We start from the raw sequence: 21,489 nt of genomic DNA, 5'->3' as shown, positions 1-21,489 counted from the left end.
GCTTATATAGGCAAGAGAATGCCAGGAGACGCAAAGAAATTGAATGCTGACAGGTAGAATTAATTCTACCTCGTCTCCCTAGACTTTGAAAAAGAATAACATTCATTGGAAAGAGGAATCATGGTTTAAACCGCACAAGAAACAAGAAACAGTGGACTGTTCAAGTACGAATACCATTAATCCTAATCATAGTGACTATTAATCTTCCACTTCAACATATTCTATTTCGAACTGAGACTGTTATCAAATTTTATTCACAGATAAGCCAAGTAAAGGATTAGACTGAGAAATCAGAACTTAGACCTATACCAGAACTTAACAGTCATCAGAACATAATTTCTGAACTCGAAAAAGAATGCCCATCTTAGTAAATCCTCATACAAGTTCTGAGTTATAGACTTCAGAACTTAATCATCAGAACGTGTAACTAGAACTTGTCCTCAGAATTTGTGCAAAAATGACATAATGACTATTTATCTAAAATAACATAGACCACCACAGAAATTTTCATCATTCAGATGGAGTGATTAGTGTGTGCATTAAGCTAAATAACAGACAAAGAGTAAAGTCTGATTCACTTCAGTACATCTTAGAAATAAGGCATAACTAAAATTTTGCTAAAGAGCTGTCATTGTCCTGAAACCTACTGATGAATGAGTTCATGCTTGAGTCCACCTCAACTGTTTTATGCTAATTTTATGCATCTTTTGAAATTCTATTTTACAGTGGCTTCTCAGTGTAAGTGAGTCACGACTGTTTATCAGAATTTATGCTATTATCAGAGTATTTCTCCAGTAATCATAGAGTGTGAAAAGTCACCAAGAAAATATTTTGCTTTTCTAATGCATATCTACTTAATACCAGCAATGCACTTGGGTTGTCCCTTCCACATTTATACTCTAGATCTCAAAGGAGTACCTGATTTTATTCTTTGATCTTTTTGCTTTTTCTTTTGATAAGTGAGGTTTATCAGCACTTAGTACATTCAGCAGTTTTACTAGTATCAGAACTTAACAGATGAGTAGCATTATTCTAATTTGTGACTTAGTAATAAGATATACAAAGTAAACTTAACTAAGCTCAATTATCAGAATTTGCTAGTGTCATAGGGTTTCCACTGAAATAATTACTTCTTACATGGAATCATTTATTTATTGAAGACTACTAGGTCAGTATCTAGCACAGTTATCCTCATAGGATTGAATAGGTACTTGAACAGACATATCACTTATCAGAGTTTAGAAACATATATCAGACAACAATCAGTACTTAAAGACATTTATCAATTAAGCACAGAATACACAATGAGATTAATTCTGTAAATACTGAGCATAAAGTCTGATAACACAGAACAAGACTAAGCAGATTTAGAGAAAGAACCTGAAATCATTCCAAGTTCATTTACCAATCTTGTAAAAGTAGCTTCATACAGTGGTTTTGTGAAGATATCTGCTAGTTGTTGATCTGTGGGAACAAAATGCAATTCCACTGTACCTTCATCCACATGTTCCCTGATGAAGTGGTACATGATGCTGATGTGCTTTGTCATTGAGTGTTGAACTGGATTACCTGTCATAGCAATAGCACTTTGATTATCACAGTAAATAGGGATTTTGAAATATGTTAACCCATAATCCAGTAACTGATTCTTCATCCAAAGAATCTGTGCACAACAGCTTCCTGCAGCAATATACTCTGCTTCTGCAGTTGATGTGGAAATTGACTTTTGTTTCTTGCTATACCAAGAAACCAATCTGCCTCCAAGAAATTGGCAGCTTCCACTTGTGCTTTTCCTGTCAATTTTGCAACCTGCAAAATCTGCATCTGAGTAACCTATTAGTTTAAAATCTGATTCTCTAGGATACCATAATCCCAGAGCAGCTGTTCCTTTAAGATACTTAAAGATTCTTTTTACAGCTGTTAAGTGAGGTTCTCTTGGATCTGCTTGAAATCTTGCACAAAGACAGGTAGCATACATGATATCAGGTCTACTAGCAGTTAGATAGAGTAGAGAGCCAATCATACCTCTGTAGTCAGTAATATCTACTGATTTACCGGTATCCTTATCCAGTTTTGTCGCAGTGGCCATTGGAGTGGATGCACTTGAACAATCTTGCATTCCAAATTTCTTCAGCAAGTTTCTGGTGTACTTGGTTTGACAAATAAAAGTGCCTTCCTCATTCTGCTTGATTTGAAGGCCCAGAAAATAGCTAAGTTCCCCAATCATACTCATCTGATATCTTGACTGCATTAGTTTGGCAAACTTTTTGCAAAGTTTGTCATTTGTAGATCCAAAAATGATATCATCAACATAAATCTGGACCAGAAGTAAGTCCTTTCCATGGTTGAGGTAGAACAGTGTTTTGTCTATTGTCCCTCTGTTGAATCCACTTTCCAGATTAAACTGAGCTAAAGTCTCATACCATGCTCTAGGAGCTTGCTTAAGTCCATAAAGTGCTTTATCAAGCCTGTAGACATAATCTGGATGTTTGGTATCTACAAAACCTGGAGGTTGTTCAACATATACCTCCTCCTCCAATTCTCCATTGAGAAAAGCACTTTTCACATCCATTTGAAAGACAGTAAACTTTTTGTGAGCAGCATAAGCCAAGAATATCCTTATGGCTTCTAACCTAGCAACTGGTGCAAATGTTTCATCATAATCAATTCCCTCCTGTTGAGAATATTCTTTTGCAACCAGCCTTGCCTTATTCCTTATAATTATGCCATCACTGTCAGTTTTGTTTCTGAATACCCACTTTGTACCAACAACAGATCTATTCTTTGGTCTTGGCACTAGGGTCCAGACTTTGTTTCTTTCAAATTTATTCAACTCTTCCTGCATTGCTTGCACCCAATCAGCATCTTGAAGAGCTTCTTCCACTTTCTTTGGCTCAGTCTGAGAGAGAAAAGAATTGTAAAGACATTCATTTGAAGTACCTGTTCTAGTTCTGACACCTGCATCAGGATTCCAATTATCAAATCAGGTGTATGTGATTTTGTCCACTTCCTTGCAGATGGAAGGTTTTCTCTAGAACTGGATGCTCCCCCATGATCCATGCTATTTTCATTTTCATTTTCTGATGCTCCCCCTGAAACTATGCTCTTTGAGTTGGATTCTTCAGTATTTAGATTTTCAGCACTATCAGAACTTGGCTTATCAGAACTTGACGAATCAGAACTTGAAGAGCCAGATGCATGTTCTGATGTTTTTTGAGATGTGGTAGTATCTTGAGTATGATCCCCCTGCATAGGTGCATCTTCCTTTGACGTAGTCTCCATAGTTTCAATAACATCAGAGTTTAATCCATCAGAGTTTACAGTATCAGGACTTAGACTGTCAGGATTTTCTGTATCAGAATTTGAGTCTTCATTTTCAAATCTCAGCTGATCATGGTCAATGAAATCTTCAAGACCAGTAATCTTTTTGTCATCAAAAGAGACATTGATAGATTCCATGACCACTTTTGTTCTCAAATTATAGACTCTGAAGGCTTTTGTGGAAAATGGATATCCAACAAAGATTCCTTCATCAGCTTTTAGATCAAACTTTGATAGCTGTTCAGGATGAGTCTTGAGAACAAAACACTTGCATCCAAATACATGAAAAATATTTCAGATTTGGCTTCTTTTTCTTCACCATCTCATATGGTGTTTTTCCATGTTTGTTAATGAGTGTTGCATTTTGAGTAAAATAAGCAGTCTGCACAGCTTCAGCCCAGAAATAGGTTGGAAGCTTTGCTTCTTCAAGCATTGTACGTGCAGCTTCAATGAGAGTTCTATTCTTCCTTTCAACAACTCCATTTTGCTGTGGAGTTCCAGGAGCAGAAAATTCCTGCTTTATTCCATGGCTTTTGCAGAACTCTTCCATTATCAAATTCTTGAACTCAGTGCCATTATCACTCCTTAAAACTTTCACAGAGTCTTTGACCATTTTATCCAGATGTTTGATATGATCAATCAAGGCTGATGCAGTTTCATTTTTTGTATGCAAGTAATACACCCATGTGTATCTGGTGAACTCATCCACTATGACCAACACATACTTCTTCTTTACAATATACATGACATTTACTGGACCAAATAGATCAACATGTAGTAGATGATAAGGCTCAAGAATTGATGATTCAATCTTGCTCTTGAATGAAGATTTTCTTTGTTTGGCTTTCTGACATGAATCACAAAGACCATCAGGAGCAAATACTGTGTTTGGCGATCCTCTCACAAGATCTTTCTTGACCAGTTCATTTATATTGTTGAAATTTAAATGAGAGAGTTTCTTATGCCAATTCCAGCTTTCTTCAATTGATGCTCTACTCATCAGACAGATTGCAGAACCATCAGTACTTGTTGAAAGCTTAGCTTCATAAATGTTACCATGCCTGTATCCTTTCAGAACAACTTTGCCTTTAGATTTACTAACAATTTCACAGTGTTCTTCAAAGAAATCAACATGATAACCTCTGTCACATATTTGACTTATACTCAGTAGGTTGTGTTTAAGTCCTGAGACTAGAGCTACTTGTTTAATTATGACATTTCCAAGATTAATATTGCCATATCCCAATGTTTTTCCAATGTTGCCATCTCCATAAGAAACACTTGGGCCAGCTTTCTCCACAAAATCTGATAGCAGGGCCTTATTTCCAGTCATATGTCCTGAACATCCACTGTCCAGAACTAGAATATTTTTCCTGTTGCCCTGCAATTACAAGACCACTAATTATTAATTTTAAGGACCCAGACTTGCTTGGATCCTTTGGCCTTATTAAGTTTATTAACATTTGCAGCGGATTTAGCATCAGAGTTTATGTTAACAATTTTCTTATCAGAACTTACACTATCAGACTTTGAATCAGAATTTACACTAGAAGGAACAATGGAAACTTTCTTCAAAAAAGGTTTTATTTGATAATAATCATAGTACAAGCTATGATATTCCTTACAAGTATAAATGGAATGCCATAAACTACCACAATGAAAACAAGGATTTTGTGGTTTGTATCTAACAGACTGACTCTTAACTCCTGACTTTGAAGGTAAGGAGTTAATATTCTTATTCTTCCTGCAAAAAGAAGCCAGATGGTTAGAACTTCCACAGTTATGACATGTTTTCCAAGAAGCATCAGGAACAGGTTTATAATTATTGCTTTTATTCACACCTTCCTTTCCATTCCTATTTTTCCTAGGTGATTTTACCTTGTTTGCATTCTTGACATCTTTCAGCTTATGCTTAAGCTGCTTCTTTGTCATTAAGCCTATGTTCACTTCAGCTGTCTTTTCCTGTTTTAGTTTGTCAGAAGTTAATTTCTTTGTAACTTCTGATTTTTCATTTTCAGACTTTACAGTTACAAACTTAACAGGTTTTAACTTTGGCTTTTGCTTATCAACAGACTTAATTTCTTCAGTTCCTTTATCTTTCTTATCTTCTCCATAACCTAAGCCCTCTTTCCAGTTTCCACTACTTAGCAAATTTTGAATTGTTTTGCCAGAGTTAGTCCAAGTCCTGATAATCTCTCTTTCCTTTTCTAACTCAGTTTTTAGAGATTCATTTAATTTTAGCACTTCTGAGTTTGATGGAACATGACTAACTCTTTTTCTAAGAAATCATTTCTTTTCTTAAATGCAAGATTTTCAGAAGTTAATCTTTCACATGTTAAAGTTTGATCTCTATAACTAACAAACATGGTTTTAAGATATCTTCTCAACTCATTAATATCACCAGTATGAAAAGCATAAGTAGTCTGAGGTACCTTTGTTTCAGCAGCTTCAGAACTGCTCTTAGCACTTTCTTTATCAGCATTTGCCATCAATGCATAGTTTTCCTCACTTTCAGAGTCTGAGGTGTCTGTCCAGCTTTTCTGCTTTGTGACAAGAGCCTTGCCTTTGTCACCCTTTACCTTCTTGCAGTCAGGAGATATGTGGCCTTTCTCACCACAGTTATAGCATTTAACATTGGTGTAATTTCCTCTGTCAGACTTTCCTCCTCTGCCTTCAGATCTTCTGAAATTCTTCTTATCAGAACTTATGCCTTTCCTGGAAAACTTCTTTCCCTTCCTGAACTTCATGTATGCAATCTTTGTGATTCCTTTCACCATAAGAGCACACAGCTTCATCATCTCCTCATCAGCATCAGTCTCAGGCAAGCTTTCAGAATCTGAGTCATCATCACTCTCAGAACTTGATGACTCAGTATCAGACTTTATGAAAAGAGCTTTACCCTTATCTTTCTTTGAGGAAGCTGCTTTGGGGAATTCTTCTTCAGCCTTAAGAGCAACTGTCCTTGACTTTCCTCCTTTCCTCTTGCTTCTTTGTTCCATCTCCAGCTCATGAGTCTTGAGCATTCCATAGATTTCGTCAAGAGTTGTTTCATCAAGATTGTAGTTGTCTCTTATTATCGTTACCTTCAAATCCCAGCATTCAGGAAGAGCTAACAAGAACTTAAGGTTTGAATCTTCAAGATAATACTCTTTATCAACCAATGACAAATCATTCAAAAGTTTGACAAATCTATCATATAAATCATTCAATGACTCATTAGTCTTTGAGTCAAAGTGTTCATACTCTTGAGTGAGTATTGTCTTCCTGTTCTTCTTAATTGTGTCAGTTCCCTGACACCTTGTTTCCAGAGCATCCCATATCTCCTTAGCAGTCTTGCAGTTGATTACCCTGTTTGACATTACATTATCAATGGCACTATGCAGTAAGTGTCGTACCTTAGCATCCTTAGCAATTGATGTTATGTCTTCAGCAGTATAATCACTCTTCTCTTTTGGTACGGTCTTTGCTGCTTCACCTGCAACTGCAACAGCAAGCTTGGTTGGTTTGTGAGGGCCTTCCTTGATTCTATCAAGGTATTCTGGATCTGTTGCTTCCAGGAACATGGTCATCCTTACCTTCCATATGGGATATTCAGATGGTCTCAGTATGGGAACTCTGATGGTCTCATACCGACTCTGAATTTGTGTCTTTGGTGATTCCTCAGTTTTGGTAGGCTTAGTTGGAGTTTCTGTGTCCGACATGATTGTGTTTGGATCTTTAACTGTATGTATGTTAACAGATAGGCTCTGATACCAATTGTTAGGTCACACACACACTGTAGAGGGGGTGAATACAGTGTATAGTACACTCAAATCGAACTTTAAGAACTTAAGTAACAGAAAACAAACTTTATTGAAACAATAAACTCTGTTACAGTATGGAACTGTTACCTCTCAGTGATGAACAAATATCACGAGAGCTGCTAGGGTTACAATGAATAATCTTCTCTAATAATGATAACACTTATAGTGTAAACCCTATGTTTGTGTTTATATACTACGCAGTTACAAGATAATCGCTAATTGATATGGAATATAATTCTGCTTCCTAAAATATATGAATCAGATATCTTTTCTTCCAAGTATTCCATTCTTTACAGAATTCCTTCTTCATGCATATCTCTTCTTATGTTTATCTTGATCTTCTTTCCTTTAATCAGCTACTGTCCTTATCTGATTGTCCTTCAGCACTTAAGTTCTGATATTTATCTTCTGATGATTATCTCCTGATAACATAAGTACTGATATTCTTAAGTCCTGACTTCCAGTATAACTACTGATCAACAGTTAAGTACTGATTTATCCTGTTCAAGTAAGATCTGAAAGCTAAACATAAAACATATTAGCCATGACATTATCAAATATATCTAACACAAACAAAAGACCTAAAGTGGCAGAGGCCATCATAGGGCAACCAAAGAATAAATACCTTTTCATTAACCAGGATCATATCCACGCTAAGCAAGCTATTATCCTTTGTGTTGACAGCGTCCCATAGCCTACAAATGCGGACCTTAATCAACCAGTCTTCCACATCACCCTCAATATCGGAAAGATAAGTAAACTCCATAACTACATGTTCACAACAAAGCTTAACGGTATCAGTTTTGAAAAGTGTATAACTACATCAGTTTATAACAAAGAAAAACATCACCACCAAAGTGATACACCATAAGACCGTACCTAATTTAACTTACCCATGACACGAACAAACAGAAATAACCACAAACGATGCAAGTTTAGAGAAAAGCATGAACCAACAGAAATTACTACAAATGATATAAGTTTAGACCATACCTAAACATGATGATTTAAAGACGGGTTTGAGACTCTACTATAATTTGTATCCGAATATAGTATATTTCTAAATAAAAAACCACCGTTTCACAAAACGTCTGTGTGAAATTAACTTTCTGTATACAACGTAGTTACAATAATATTATCTTCCAAACATATCAATAAAGGCGAGAGCAAGAAGCACACAACAAATCTTTACATAACTGAATCTATTTCAACAAAACAATTTAGTTCTCTAGTACAACACACACTTTCACGCTAATATATTCTAATGTCTCTTCTCAGAATATAAACTGAAATTCAAAATTAACGTCGAGGGGTGAACAATATAAGTATAGCAGGAATAAATAAGAAGATATTACCTTTTTAATTTTGATGAGATAGGCTCGTGAAACAATCTAGTGCAGCTAAGTAGTGGCATGGCGGCACAATATATATATTGGTTGCCGGGGATACGGGGAGTTGTAACCGGCAGTGGATTTAAAGGCTCTTAATTGCCTTTAATATGGTGGAAGGGAGGCTGAAAGGTTCATCCATTTGTAATCAAAGACCAAAGCATAGATAAATGTATATTAATTTTTTTTAAAGGCAAAAATTGGAGAAATTAGGAAATGAGAAAAGCAGGTTCAGGATCGGCCACGACAATCACGCGTGTTCTTCCTTTATATATATATATATAGATGTTTGGAAATTTTGATTCTTTTAGTTTCAATTTTGACAGGAAAATGAAACCCAACTAATTCAACCTTACCCGACCCGACATAATAATAATAGGGTTGGGTTTGCCAAATATTTTTTGAATAATGGGTTATATTTTTTGTAAAATGATTATGTTGGGTTGGGTCATTTTTTGCCTCAAAACGCCCAAACCGATCCGTGTTCACCCTTTGTTATTTTGGTTTTATTATTTTGTTTCAAGTTGGCAAGTTTGATGTTATTGGGCTCTTGTTAAATTGGGCCGATGGGAATGAAGGCTTTTACATTAATTTTCTGTCGTTGGGCTTGCACAATCAGAAATAATTATAATTACAAAAGAAGACCTCTAATTCTAAATAAGTAAATATGCAACCTTAAAAAAGGAGAAGATTACTCCTAAGCAGTTTTGTTTATTTTGTAATAAGTGTTTAAATATTGAATTTAAACAACCAAGTCAGAACCTTCCAAACTTTAAAACCCTGTCATATTGTTGTAATGGCTTGTCTTTGGCTCTGTTTGGAAATGCCGTTAAAAATTATTGTATTGTGAGAAAAAATGTCCGTGACAAAATGCTGTCAGAAAAATTAGATGACTATTATACATATTTTGAGATATAGGCTCTATTTGGGATTGCTGTTAAAAATTGCTGTGCTGTTAGAAAAAGTGCTGCTGAAAAAAGTGCTGTTGTAAAAATCAGATGACTGTTTGGTAATTTTTTTGATATGTATATGTGTTGATGAAAAAATTAAAAATAATGATATTTTTGGTAAGGTTTGATGGTGAAATCAACATCTGCTTCCCGCAATAGCTGAAAAGCAGCTTTTTCTAAAAGCATGGGGGACTTGCTTTCTCTAACAGCAGCTTTTAGGCCAAAAGCACTTTTCCGAAAAGCAGCTTTTAAATTTTACCAAACAGTTTTTTAATTGCTTTTCAGCGAAAAGCTGCTGTTGCTGTCTGCAACAGCAATACCAAACACACCCATAATATATAAAAATAATGTTTTGAGAAGGCTTGATGGTGAAAATGATATCTATTTTTTACAAAAGGTGAAAACAACTTTTTTCACGGGGGACATGTTTTTGCTAACAACAACTTTTTGAACAAAAACGCTTTTCTAGACAGCAGTTTTTAGAATTTACCAAATATCTTTCTGACAGCTTTTCAGCAAAAAGTTGATGTAGCTGTGTGCAACAGCAATACCAAATTGTTCTAATCAAATATTAGTACGTAGTAATTAAGGCTCAGTTGTGTATTGGTGAACTTTTCTTTGCTGCTATTTATTTTCCTTTCGAGTTTCTGTTTGTACACTAAAGTCATTCAAAAATTACAATAATCTTTATAAAAGATACTATATATTGTAAGATGTAACACATGATGCAAACAAAAGTTTTAGAGTAAACGTTAGTTAGAGCAAACTTTCCGCACATATTATTGGCAAAAAGCATAGGGGCTTGATTTTTCAGAGAAGGATACACTTTCCTTACAGATTTAAATAAAAGGGTTTGCACCAATAATACACGCGCAAAGACTAGCTCTAGAGTAACCCAGACTAATATTATTCACCTGGGAAGCAGGGGTTATTTTGATCATGAGTTTTCTATTCGTTCCTGCAAATTGATGAAGGAGGTGTTACATATAATATTGAAGCACCAAAATAAATGTGTATGCCTAACTTCATGTAAAATATATGATCAGTCTTTTGTTAATTTGCAGATACATATTACAAGTTTGGTGACAAGTGACAACCTTTCTAACTTAACAAACTAAACAGAGAAAGCAAATACTTGCAGTTAAACTGGTCTTTAGTCTACAAGGTCTCCATGGTCTTGGATCCCAAATCTATAACTAAATCTAGCTAGTTAGACATAGAATATCTATGTACTGGAGTTTGGATAGTTAGTGGTTCCTAGAGTTGTGAGTCCTGGGTCCATAATAATGGAATTTTGGCACTGGGTCATGAGGTTTCTTATTGTTTACTGATCTTGAAAATCTTGCCTTCTCTCTACCTGCTGAAAAAGAATGAGCCTCTTCACGGACAACAACAGCTACCTTAATAACAACATTCTCGAATCTTTGAACCATAGCAGAACTCTTCCCCTGCATTAAAATCTCAACAATCAGAAGAAACCTCAAGTACATTTCATAATAAAAAAAACTGAACTAAACTTGAAACAAAAAGTACACTGTTTAAAAGTTTCCAAAGGGTGATAACTGAGATAAGCTCAGACCTTGCCCCTATGTGCGCTTAATTATTTTTTTAAAAAAATGTTTTCAGGAAACATGGTTAAAGTACTCACCTAAAACTTATGAGCATGTCCTTCTGATACAGCGATTCCCTAACCGCACGCCTTCAGATACATAACAAAACGTCAAAAGTTTATGTCAGATTAGCAAATCATGAAGAGTGCTACATGTTATATCCAAAATTTGGCATTTGATTGATGCAGGTCAAATGCGGACTAATTACGGTCAAACTTGGTATTGCATTGTAGAAGGTGAGGACGCGCCAAGGCATACAGGACGCGCCCAACTTTGAAAGTGTGTTTTGTGAAGGATGACTTTATAATAAGAAAGCTTGAAGGTACATGATTAGGGCAGAACGCGTCCAGGCGTTGTGGACGCGTCCACCATGGTAAAAGTATCTGGCAATTGTGGTCTTTTGGCAATGGAAGCTGGAGGACGCGCCTGTCCGGACGCGTCCTGTCCCTGTGGAATGCTGTGAGAGGCGGTTGTTGAGAAAATAATACAAACTTCATAAAGGGTCTTAGGATGCGTCCTGTGTTTGGTCAATACATTCTCAAGGGTGACCTCAGGACAAAGCATGCATGGAAAGGAGCAGAGGAAATTATTTTCACTAATGTATTTGTTGCAGGTACTCTTTGAAGAATTCCCTCCTTGAGACGGTCAATGAGGGGGATACCCATGAAAAGCTTGAAGGCCTCCAGGGGTATGCCTGATGATTGAAGCCCTTTTCCTATATTCAACGGGTGTCCTCATTGAGGATACGGGGTTAACTTTGGTGTGTGTTTTGGGAACTCTGTTCTTGTATTCAACGGGTGTCCTCGTTGGAGAACTTTGGAGTCATCCTGCACTTTGCACCCAAGAGCTTGGGGTCACCTGTCCTGTTATCTGGTGGGTTATCCTCATTCGGGGGACAGGGACGCGTCCGGCATTTGGGGTGAACCGTGGCTATACCTGCGTCCGTAAATTAAGGGAGATAGCTGTAACGGGGTGTTATCCTTGCACAGGGAGATGCACTATCCGTGAAGTCCTACGATTACAGACGAGCCTTGGGCCTTCGCGGCTGGGCCTCATAGTTGGACATTAGCTAGCGGAAGATGGATTCTGGATGGGCTTCTACTGGTCCTAGGAATAAGAAGTCTAAGCCCATTATATTTCTTGTTCCCCAAGAACTACGTCAGGCTTGATCCCTATATAAAGGGTACGTAGGCACATTGAGATGGGTAAGAAGTTGAGAGCTGATAAGGGAGCCACCACTTACTCTGATCAATCTCAGCCTAAAATAACCACAAACCACCACACACCACATGATTTTCCGGCAAAGAACCACCGTGATAGATCTGATTCCTCCATCAACAAATTGGCGCTAGAAGGAGGGGTGTTGATTAAGATCGTAATATTGGGAGGAAAAGATGTCTTACAGTCATGATGGAAGCTCTTATGATGGAAGTGATAGCAGATCTGAAGGAGAAGGCGAGGGAGGCTACACTCACCATGAACCCTACGTGCCCAGAAACATGGCAGATCCACCGAGAGCTCCAGATGTGGGAGGAACACCTCCGGTTCTCATCAGCAACGCTGATATCTTGGAGCAGTTGTACCGTATGGGGTATACTCTTAACAGTTTTCACTCAAGGCTGAATACGGTGGAGCTTCGCAGGATGAGGAGAGGTCGTTATTTTCCCCGTCGCAGCCACGCCGTGGGGAAGGCACCCATGGTTGAAGGAGATGCCCAGGCCAGCGGAGAAAACCCTCGAATCACTCCGCAGCGCTTGGAATATTCTGATGATAAAGAACCTATTGCGGAGCTTGTCGATGAGGACACTGACGGTAGGGAGAGGCCTCCTCTTGGCAACCAGGTTGTGCCACACCCACATAGGTCTGGGCGTACGATGGACGAGTGTCGTCGTGCGGAAAACATTCAGAATCAAGATGAGGAAAGAGGGGATTTTTTGACCCTAAAGAGAAGGCTTGACATAAGGTTGAAAGATGACGATTTGAGAATGTTGTTGGTAGAATGACAAATGAAAGGAAATGCTGGAGAAGTGAGGCCCCGTGATACAATGCGTGTGCCCCCTACATACCAAAGGGATGATAGGGTGCGGCACCGCGAACACGAGCGTGCCCCTCCGCGAGGAAGATTTCGGAATTATGGCCGAGACTATCAAAGGAATGGACGAGGAAGGATGGGATACCAACATGGAAGGACACCCTACAATGGAAGGAGAGATAGCACGCCCTCCACTGAAGAAGCTCCTGTCATTGTTCCTATAGCTTCCCACAGTGTTACAGGCAATGGGTCCAGGACGCGTCCTTATGACCGGGATGACGTGCGGATTCAAGAAAGATTGAAAAACAATGATGAGATACCGAGGCACGGCCAGGAGGAACCTTGTGCACGAGGCAATATTTGAAATCAAGATGGCAATAAACCACAGCCGCAGCCTCAGGGCGAGGGGTGGCAAGATCCACTGGTACACCCGGGGGTAACTAAGGGGAACAACAATAAGTTACGGGGAAACCTCAATAACTCAATGTTCAAACCATTACTGGAGTAGGGACATTTAATGTGAACGATCTTAAGAGGTTGCTCAACCATCTTCAAGGAGGTAGGGTAACAGCGACTGCGCAAGCTCCTTCCCTTTTTGCTGCCTATTGTGAGGGAAGCGCAACTGCCTGCAGGATACATAAACACAACTAATGACTTGCATTTTCATGGGAACTCCGACCCCATAGAGTTCTTAGGGCGTTTCAACATTGAGATGGATGTGTATCAGGTGCCTTACTTGGCACGATGCCATCTCCTGGCAGCTACCTTCAGAGAAGGCGCTCAATAATGGTTCCAAAAACTTGGTCCAGGGGTGATCACATCTTGGGAATAGATGAAAACTTTTATTCTAACTCAATTTCAAGCTGCAGTAAAGTATACACCACCGGTTACCACACTGGCCAACGTGAAACAGAAAGAAGGGGAAAGCTTGACCTCATACTTTAAAAGGTTCAATGCAGAGTCTACCTTGGTAAGGGGCGCGACTGATGAGACACTGAAAATACTCCTTATAGTTGGTCTGCGCGTGGGAACATATTTCTGGAAGCACTTGCAAGGAAAGGACCCTGTGTCATTAGATGATGTACTTGCACAGGCGGAGTCCTTCAAAGCAATTGAATAATCACTCGTTGAAAGAAAGAAAAATGATAATACTCATAACTTCAAAGGGCGATCTAAGAGAAGAGATAGATCTGTGAGTCCAGATTACCAGCAGAATGCTCGAAGCCCTAATAGGGTGAACACCTTGAACACGCGGAGTGAATGAAGTCCACCGTCAAACTATGAAAGGAGGGTAAGCAATTACACTCCACTGGCAGCGTCCATTGATCACATCTTCGAGGTAAATAAGGATAGAGGAATCTTCAAGAAACCAGACCGTCTGACTTCATGGCAGAGTAGAGACAAAAAGAAGTATTGTGATTACCATGAGTCCACCGATCATGACACCCACGAGTGTCGTCACCTAAAAGATGAAATTGAAGAATTGATTAAGGCGGGATACCTGGGAGAATGAATTGACAAGGTGAAACGACGCAGGGGAAGTGATGACAAGGGGAAAGATGAAAGGCAGCCCCCGCGGGCGAAAGATGCTAAAAATACAGCAGAGGTTAAATTCCAAAGAGCTGGTAGTATCAGGGCAATTTTTGGAGGACACCCATTTGTCGGTGATAGTAATCGGGCGTTGGAAATAAATGCAAGAGAGGCGCGACACCCGCCGCTCACCAACATTCATAGCTTTGAAGATAGACCTCCAAAAATATTCAAAGGGGAGTCTGCTGATATTATGTTCTGGGAAAGAGAATCAAGGTGGGTGCATCATCCCCATAACGATGCACTCGTGATTACTATGCTTATTGGGGCAATGAATGTACATCGAGTTTTCTTGGATAATGGGGGCTCTATTAACATCCTGTATTACAGCACGTACAAAAAACTAGGTTTCACGGATAGCGACATGTATGTTGAAGATGCACACGTCTATGGCTTTACGGGAGAAGCAGTGAGAGTTATGGGTTCGGTTAGGCTTCTTGTCACACTTGGGGAAGGAGCTCTGTCTGTCACTTAGATGATAAACTTCAAAGTGCTGGATCAAGGCTCCACGCACAACGTGTTGGTGGGCAGACCTTGGTTGAAAGCATTCAGGGTGATAACCTCGATACATCACTTGATGATAAAATTCCCAACACCCAATGGAGTGGGCAGTCTAAGAGGGTCGCAATATGAGTCACGCGACTGCTACCACAAGGCTGTTAAAGAATTTCATAGAAGAAGATACGAGGGAAAAGGTCTTCCATTTGAAGATGCAGAGGACATTCAGACAAAACCAAGTGGAGAGGTTTATGCCCATTATTTCGCGGAAGGCCCCGAGGAAGAGAAAATCCTGCTACCGAGACCCCTAGTTTGACGAGGGGAATTATTTCAAGGATCCGTAGTATGGAAGAAATTGTGATGAACCATATGGAAGGGATCGTGCGAAAGGAGGTTAACGGAGAAAGATTGAAAGGAAGAAGTGGGATTTTACAAAGTCTCGAAAGTAGTCTCAAGGTGGATGCTCCTCAAAACGAGGACGCACCCTTGAAGAGTAAAAATGGAATTGAGGTTGATGCTCCTCAAAACGAGGACACGCCATTCACACCTGCATTACACAAAGTCATACCCTGTTCTGAGGTGGATGTTCCCACACATGGGTACGCACCCTCGGATGCAAGAATAGAGGTCGAGGACCCCCGAGACTTTGATTTTGATCTGGATCCCAGGATCCCTATGCCTGCCGAGAAACCGGGGTCGGCCGAAGACACAATATCTGTTTCGGTCGAGAAAGATGACTTAAGCAAGGTTTTGAAGGTGGGGTCTCAGCTAAGTGATAAGATGAGGGAAAGCCTTACCCGTTTTTTGATTACAAATCTTGATGTCTTCGCATGGAATCATTCAGACATGGTGGGAATCGACCCAAGGATAATGTTTCATCGGTTGAACATCTTTCCTAATTGCACGGGCATACGACAAAAGCGTCGCCCAGTGAGTGGGGAAAGGGCAATAACATTAAAGGAAGAGGTAGACCGACTGCTAGAAGTGGGGTTGATCAAAGAATCTTTCCACCCCGAGTGGCTCGTAAATCCAGTGCTTATGAAAAAGCCGAACGGGAAGTGGAGGACGTGTGTAGATTTCATAGATCTCAACAAGGCCTGTCCAAATGATAGTTTCCTGCTCCCACGAATTGATCAGTTGGTTGATGCGATGACGGGGGATGCCTTACTAAGTTTTATGGATGCATAATCTGGTTACAACCAAATTCCCATGTATGGTCCCGATCAGGAGCATACATCCTTCATCACTGATAGGGGGCTATACTGCTACACAGGGATGCCGTTTGGGTTGATCAACGCTGGCGTAACCTACCAGCGGTTGGTAAATATGATGTTCAAGAACCAGATTGGGAGAACCATGGAGGTGTATGTGGATGATATGTTGGTGAAGTCCAAGGAGGCAAATGACCATATCAAGCACTTTAGGGAAATGTTTGACATTATGAGGGAGTTTAGCATGAAGTTGAATCCACAAAAGTGTGTATTCGGCGTGGAGTCGGGCAAGTTTCTTGGGTTCATCGTCAATCATAGGGGAATCGAAGCCAACCCCGCAAAAATCAAGGCACTGCTGGATATGAAGTCACCCACCAATGTGAAACAGGTGCAAATTTTAATTGGGAGGATCGCCGCGCTGAATCGATTTATTTCCAAATCGTCCGACAGATGCAAGGAATTCTTTAAGGCAATTAAGTTGGCAGGGAAAGACTTCGTATGGACACCAGAATGTGAAGAGGCTTTTAGAAGGATCAAGGAGCAACTGGGAAACCCTCCCATATTGTCAAAACCGTTAGATGGAGAATCTCTAATACTGTACCTTGCAGTGTCTGAGTATTCAATCAGCGCTGTCCTAGTAAGAGAAGAAGATGGGCAACAGTCACCAGTGTATTATGTGAGCAAGCGATCACACGATGCTAAGACTCGCTACACAAGCATGGAGAAGCTGGTTTACGCTTTGATCCTTGTGTCAAGGAAGTTACGGCCATACTTCCAGGCCCATAGAATTGAAGTCCATACAGCGTATCCTCTACAAAAAGTCCTTCACAAGCCATAATCATCTGGAAGAATGTTAAAATGGGCTGTGGAGTTGGGTCAGTTTGACTTGGAATACATGCCCCATACAGCAATTAAAGGACAAGCCTTAGCCGATTTTTTGTTGGAATTTGATTCTGCTGTTGATGATTAGGCTTTGGTAGTGCTCCAGCCTCCTCGTGATGAAGAATCCTTAGAAGAGTTCCCACATCCCTGGTGGATCTTACATGTAGATGGGGCAGTTAAACATGGAAGAGCAGGCGCGGGCATAGTACTCGTGTCTCCCGAAGGCCATCACCTGATGAGTGCAATTCACTTCAAGTTTTATGCAACGAATAATGATGCGGAGTATGAAGCATTGATTAATGGCCTAAAGATCGCTTTGGAAATAGGAATGCGAAACCTAATTGCGAATATTGACTCAGAGCTGGTGGTAAATCATGTGAATGGGGGGTTTCAAGCTCGAGGACCGCGGACAGAATTGTACTTGAGATACACGCAGCGCCTGAGTGGAAAGTTTAAAGAGGTGAGGTTGGAATGTGTACCGCGGGAGAAGAACAGCAACGCAGATGCTTTGGCAAAAATGGGATCACAGCAGGAGGCTGTGTTATTGGGATCTATACCTCTAGAAATCCAGGAGATTCCTAGTATCCCGGAGGTGGAGATGATGCAAGTGGATGAGGCACTCAAGGAAACGTGGATGACGCCCATTCTTGCTTATATTCATAAGGGAACACTCCCCGAGGATAAGTTCAAGGCTCGACGACTCCGCTACTAGGCTGCAAGGTATGTGGTGTATGATGAAGTTCTGTATAAGAGAGGCTTCAATCAACCACTGCTCAGATGTGTTGATGAAGAAGAAGGAAATTACATCTTAAGGGAGGTGCATGAAGGAATTTGTGGTAATCACTCGGGGATAGCTCCTTGGCAATGAAAGTTTTATGCCAAGGGTATTATTGGCCAAGCTTTGCAAATTATTCTTCTATGCCGGCGATAATCTTAACACCTATGGTGAGCCCTGGCCATTTGCCATGTGGGGAATAAATCTTATTGGAGAACTGCCCAAGGCTAAAGGGGATGTCAAGTATGCGGTGGTCGCGGTTGATTACTTTACTAAATGGGCAAAAGCAATATCGTTGGCGACTATCACCGTAAAGAAAATCAGAGATTTTGTCTTCAACTCCATCGTGTGCAGGTTTGGAATCCCTTACAAACTTGTATCTGACAACGGAAAGCAGTTTGACAACAAGGAGTTGCGGCAATTATGTGAGGATCTGAAAATTAAGGAGTTTGCGGCGGTCTATCATCCTCAAAGCAATGGGTAGACAGAGGCTGTGAATAAAATAATAAAGCATACCCTCAAGACCAAACTGGAAGAGCGCAAAGGGAATTGGCCTGAAGAACTCCTAAAAGTGATGTGGTCCTACAACACTACTCCAAGATCTACTACGGGAGAAACTCCGTGTATGCTGACTTACAGCTATGAGGCTATGGTCCCTGTGGAAGTTGGTTCAGGGTCGCTTCGTAGAGATCATTACACGGAGGAAGATGCATAAGTTAATCAAAGGCTTCATTTGGATCTTTTGGAAGAAACAAGAGAAATTTCCCAGCAGAGGCTTGCGGCATATCAACAGCGTGCCGCAAGGTATTATAACAAGAAGGTAAAGGGACAGCTACTGAAGGTAGGAGATTTGGTGCTTAGGAAGGTGATGCCAAATACAAAGAATCCCCAGCATGGAGTGTTTGGAGCTAATTGGGAAGGACCATACAAGATAAAAGCAATCTTGTGGAAGGGGACTTATCATCTTGAGGATTTGGAAGGAAAGCTGGTTCTGCGAGCGTGGAACGCGGAACATCTCTGAAAGTATTATCAGTAAGGCGCGACTTTGGCCCCTTACATATCTTTTTCATTATGTACTTAGGGCTATGCCCAGATTATAGACTAAAAGCAATAAAATTCCTCCTAGCCTAGGGGGTAGTGCGTGTACTACTTACCTTGGGACTATTTGAAGAATCATTTTTTTGAATAAATTCCCCACAGAGCATAGTAGTCGTGGGACTGGTGCACTTTTGACACCAGAGCGCATTATCAATAAAAACTTCGAAATTTTCCAAAGGCTGTTTACTTGTTGATTTGCTTGGTCATATGACGCGTCCTAACCATAGAACGCGCCCTAATGAGTAGTTCTATACATATATTTTTGAAAGCAATGATTGGTAAAGGGAACAATAGAACTCAAGTAAAAATGGAACTAAGACGCGTCTTGGGACTAAGGACGCGCCCAAGTACTCTTGGTTGATGCTTCTTTAATTTTAGGTTTCTTTAATTTATGTCCCATAACTGGAAAACAAGGACATGTCCATTTAAGGACGCGTCCAGCCTGATATGTTAAAAATATTATCTTCAAAAGTAAAGGGTAGACGCGTCGAGACAGTAGGACGCTCCCATCGTGTATTGTACCTAACCTAAAAACAGAATTACAGCGTGATATCATGGTTGGGAAGAATGTACTATCAAAATAAATAAAGACGCGTCCACGTAGCGAGGATGCGCCCTTTCAGGACATCTGCTTGACTTGTGATTATGAGGGAAGTAATAGCAAGATGTAAAAGGCGACGCGTCCTCAGCATAGGTCGCGCCCAAATATATGACATAACAAGATAATCAAGAAAGTAAAAATCTGCATGGTTAAGGCAGAAAAGCTTTGTAAAAGTACCAGCAGATGAAATTCAGAAAACAATAAAAGTTTACAACTTGCAAGGCTTAAAAGGGCCCGTACCCTTAAAGTAGTTCTGATAAAAATTGCATGAATAAACATAAGACACGTCCTAAGCCGGGGGCGCGTCCTAAGACTTGTCCTGGTTATCTGGTGGAGGAGGCTGAGTATAAAGTGGAGCAGGCGCAGGAGACACGTCATCCTCTTCCAGGACAAAGATGATCCTCTTGTTTTTGATGAAATCTGCAACCCTGATTCTGAAATCATTTACCCATTTCTGGGTGTCTTCATCAAACTTGGAAAAGGTGTATTATGGGTCATTGGCTATGAACCCAGAACACCACTCTTCAAACCCGACTGCAAAACCATTTTGATACACTAGCTTCTTCTCTTCTTTCCAACCATGCAGTCTGTCATCATTCAGAGTGTCAAGCTTCAGCTGCATGGTGGAATTTAGAGTGACTACACTCTCCATGACTTTCTCCACAGAGGAGAAATTACCTTCCAGCACCGCCTTCTCACCCTCAAGACGCGTCTTGTCCTCCTGCAGCCGCTTGATCTCAGCATCTTTCTCCTGGATGAGCAGAGTAGTGTTCCTTTCCAGAAGTTTGATCTTGTCTTCGGCCTGACTTTTAGCAGTATCGGTGACAACAAGACGCGCCCTGAGCCTAGCTGCCATGTTGGCACTTTGCCTGACATGCAAGTGGAGCTCGGCTGCAGCTCTCACCATGGCTTGCTCTGTTTGTTCCTCTGTCCTGAAAGTCCAGCCTCGAACTTCATCTTCAGTGAAGTCGCTAGCCGAGGACATGCCCAGAAATATCTGTGAATGAAGGATTGATCATCTGGAAGTGTCTTTTGATGCTTGGAAGGCGCATCCTTCTTGATAGGGATGTCCAACACTGTAGTTTCAATGATTTTTGGTGGAGGGGAAGGAGTTACCACAGGAGTAGGATTCTTGGCCTTTGGATCAGACTTCGTAGGAGATTGATTCCTGGCTCTCAGTTTCTTGGTGGCCCCAATAGCGAATCCTTTTGGAAGAGAAGTCATATCTGTGACATAAATATGAAAAAGTGTTATCCAAACCATATAGACGCGTCCTAAGCGTAAGACGCGCCGTGAACAAAATTTATAAATTGCCAATACATATATGTCAAGTAGAATGCAGATAGAGATATGAGGAATGCATGTATATATGTCAAGCAATGACGCGTCCAAATCTTATGACGCGTCCTATATAGAGGACACAACAACTATAACATGGACTATGAGGATAGTATAAGTGACAGACAAATAACATAAGTCCCAATAAGAAGACGCGTCCTAGGACTAAGGCGCGTCCAAATCCAAAAAATAAGGATGTGGGAAACGTCTACGAATCAGATTAAGTTATGCGTGTAAAAGGAATGACAAACATATGCATGATGCGTCACTGAAATATGACGCGTTCTAAGAATTTTGGTGAGTTGGTACTTTTCAAATGAGAAGCTAATTCTGTAGCTTTGGACGCGTCCAAAGACAGTTGACGCGTCCTTTCTCACATATACTTACCTTGT

The sequence above is a fragment of the Apium graveolens genome, chromosome 10 (assembly GCF_009905375.1).
Source record: "Apium graveolens cultivar Ventura chromosome 10, ASM990537v1, whole genome shotgun sequence".
Lineage (NCBI taxonomy): Eukaryota > Viridiplantae > Streptophyta > Magnoliopsida > Apiales > Apiaceae > Apium > Apium graveolens.
Note: the sequence above shows the minus strand (reverse complement) of the source record.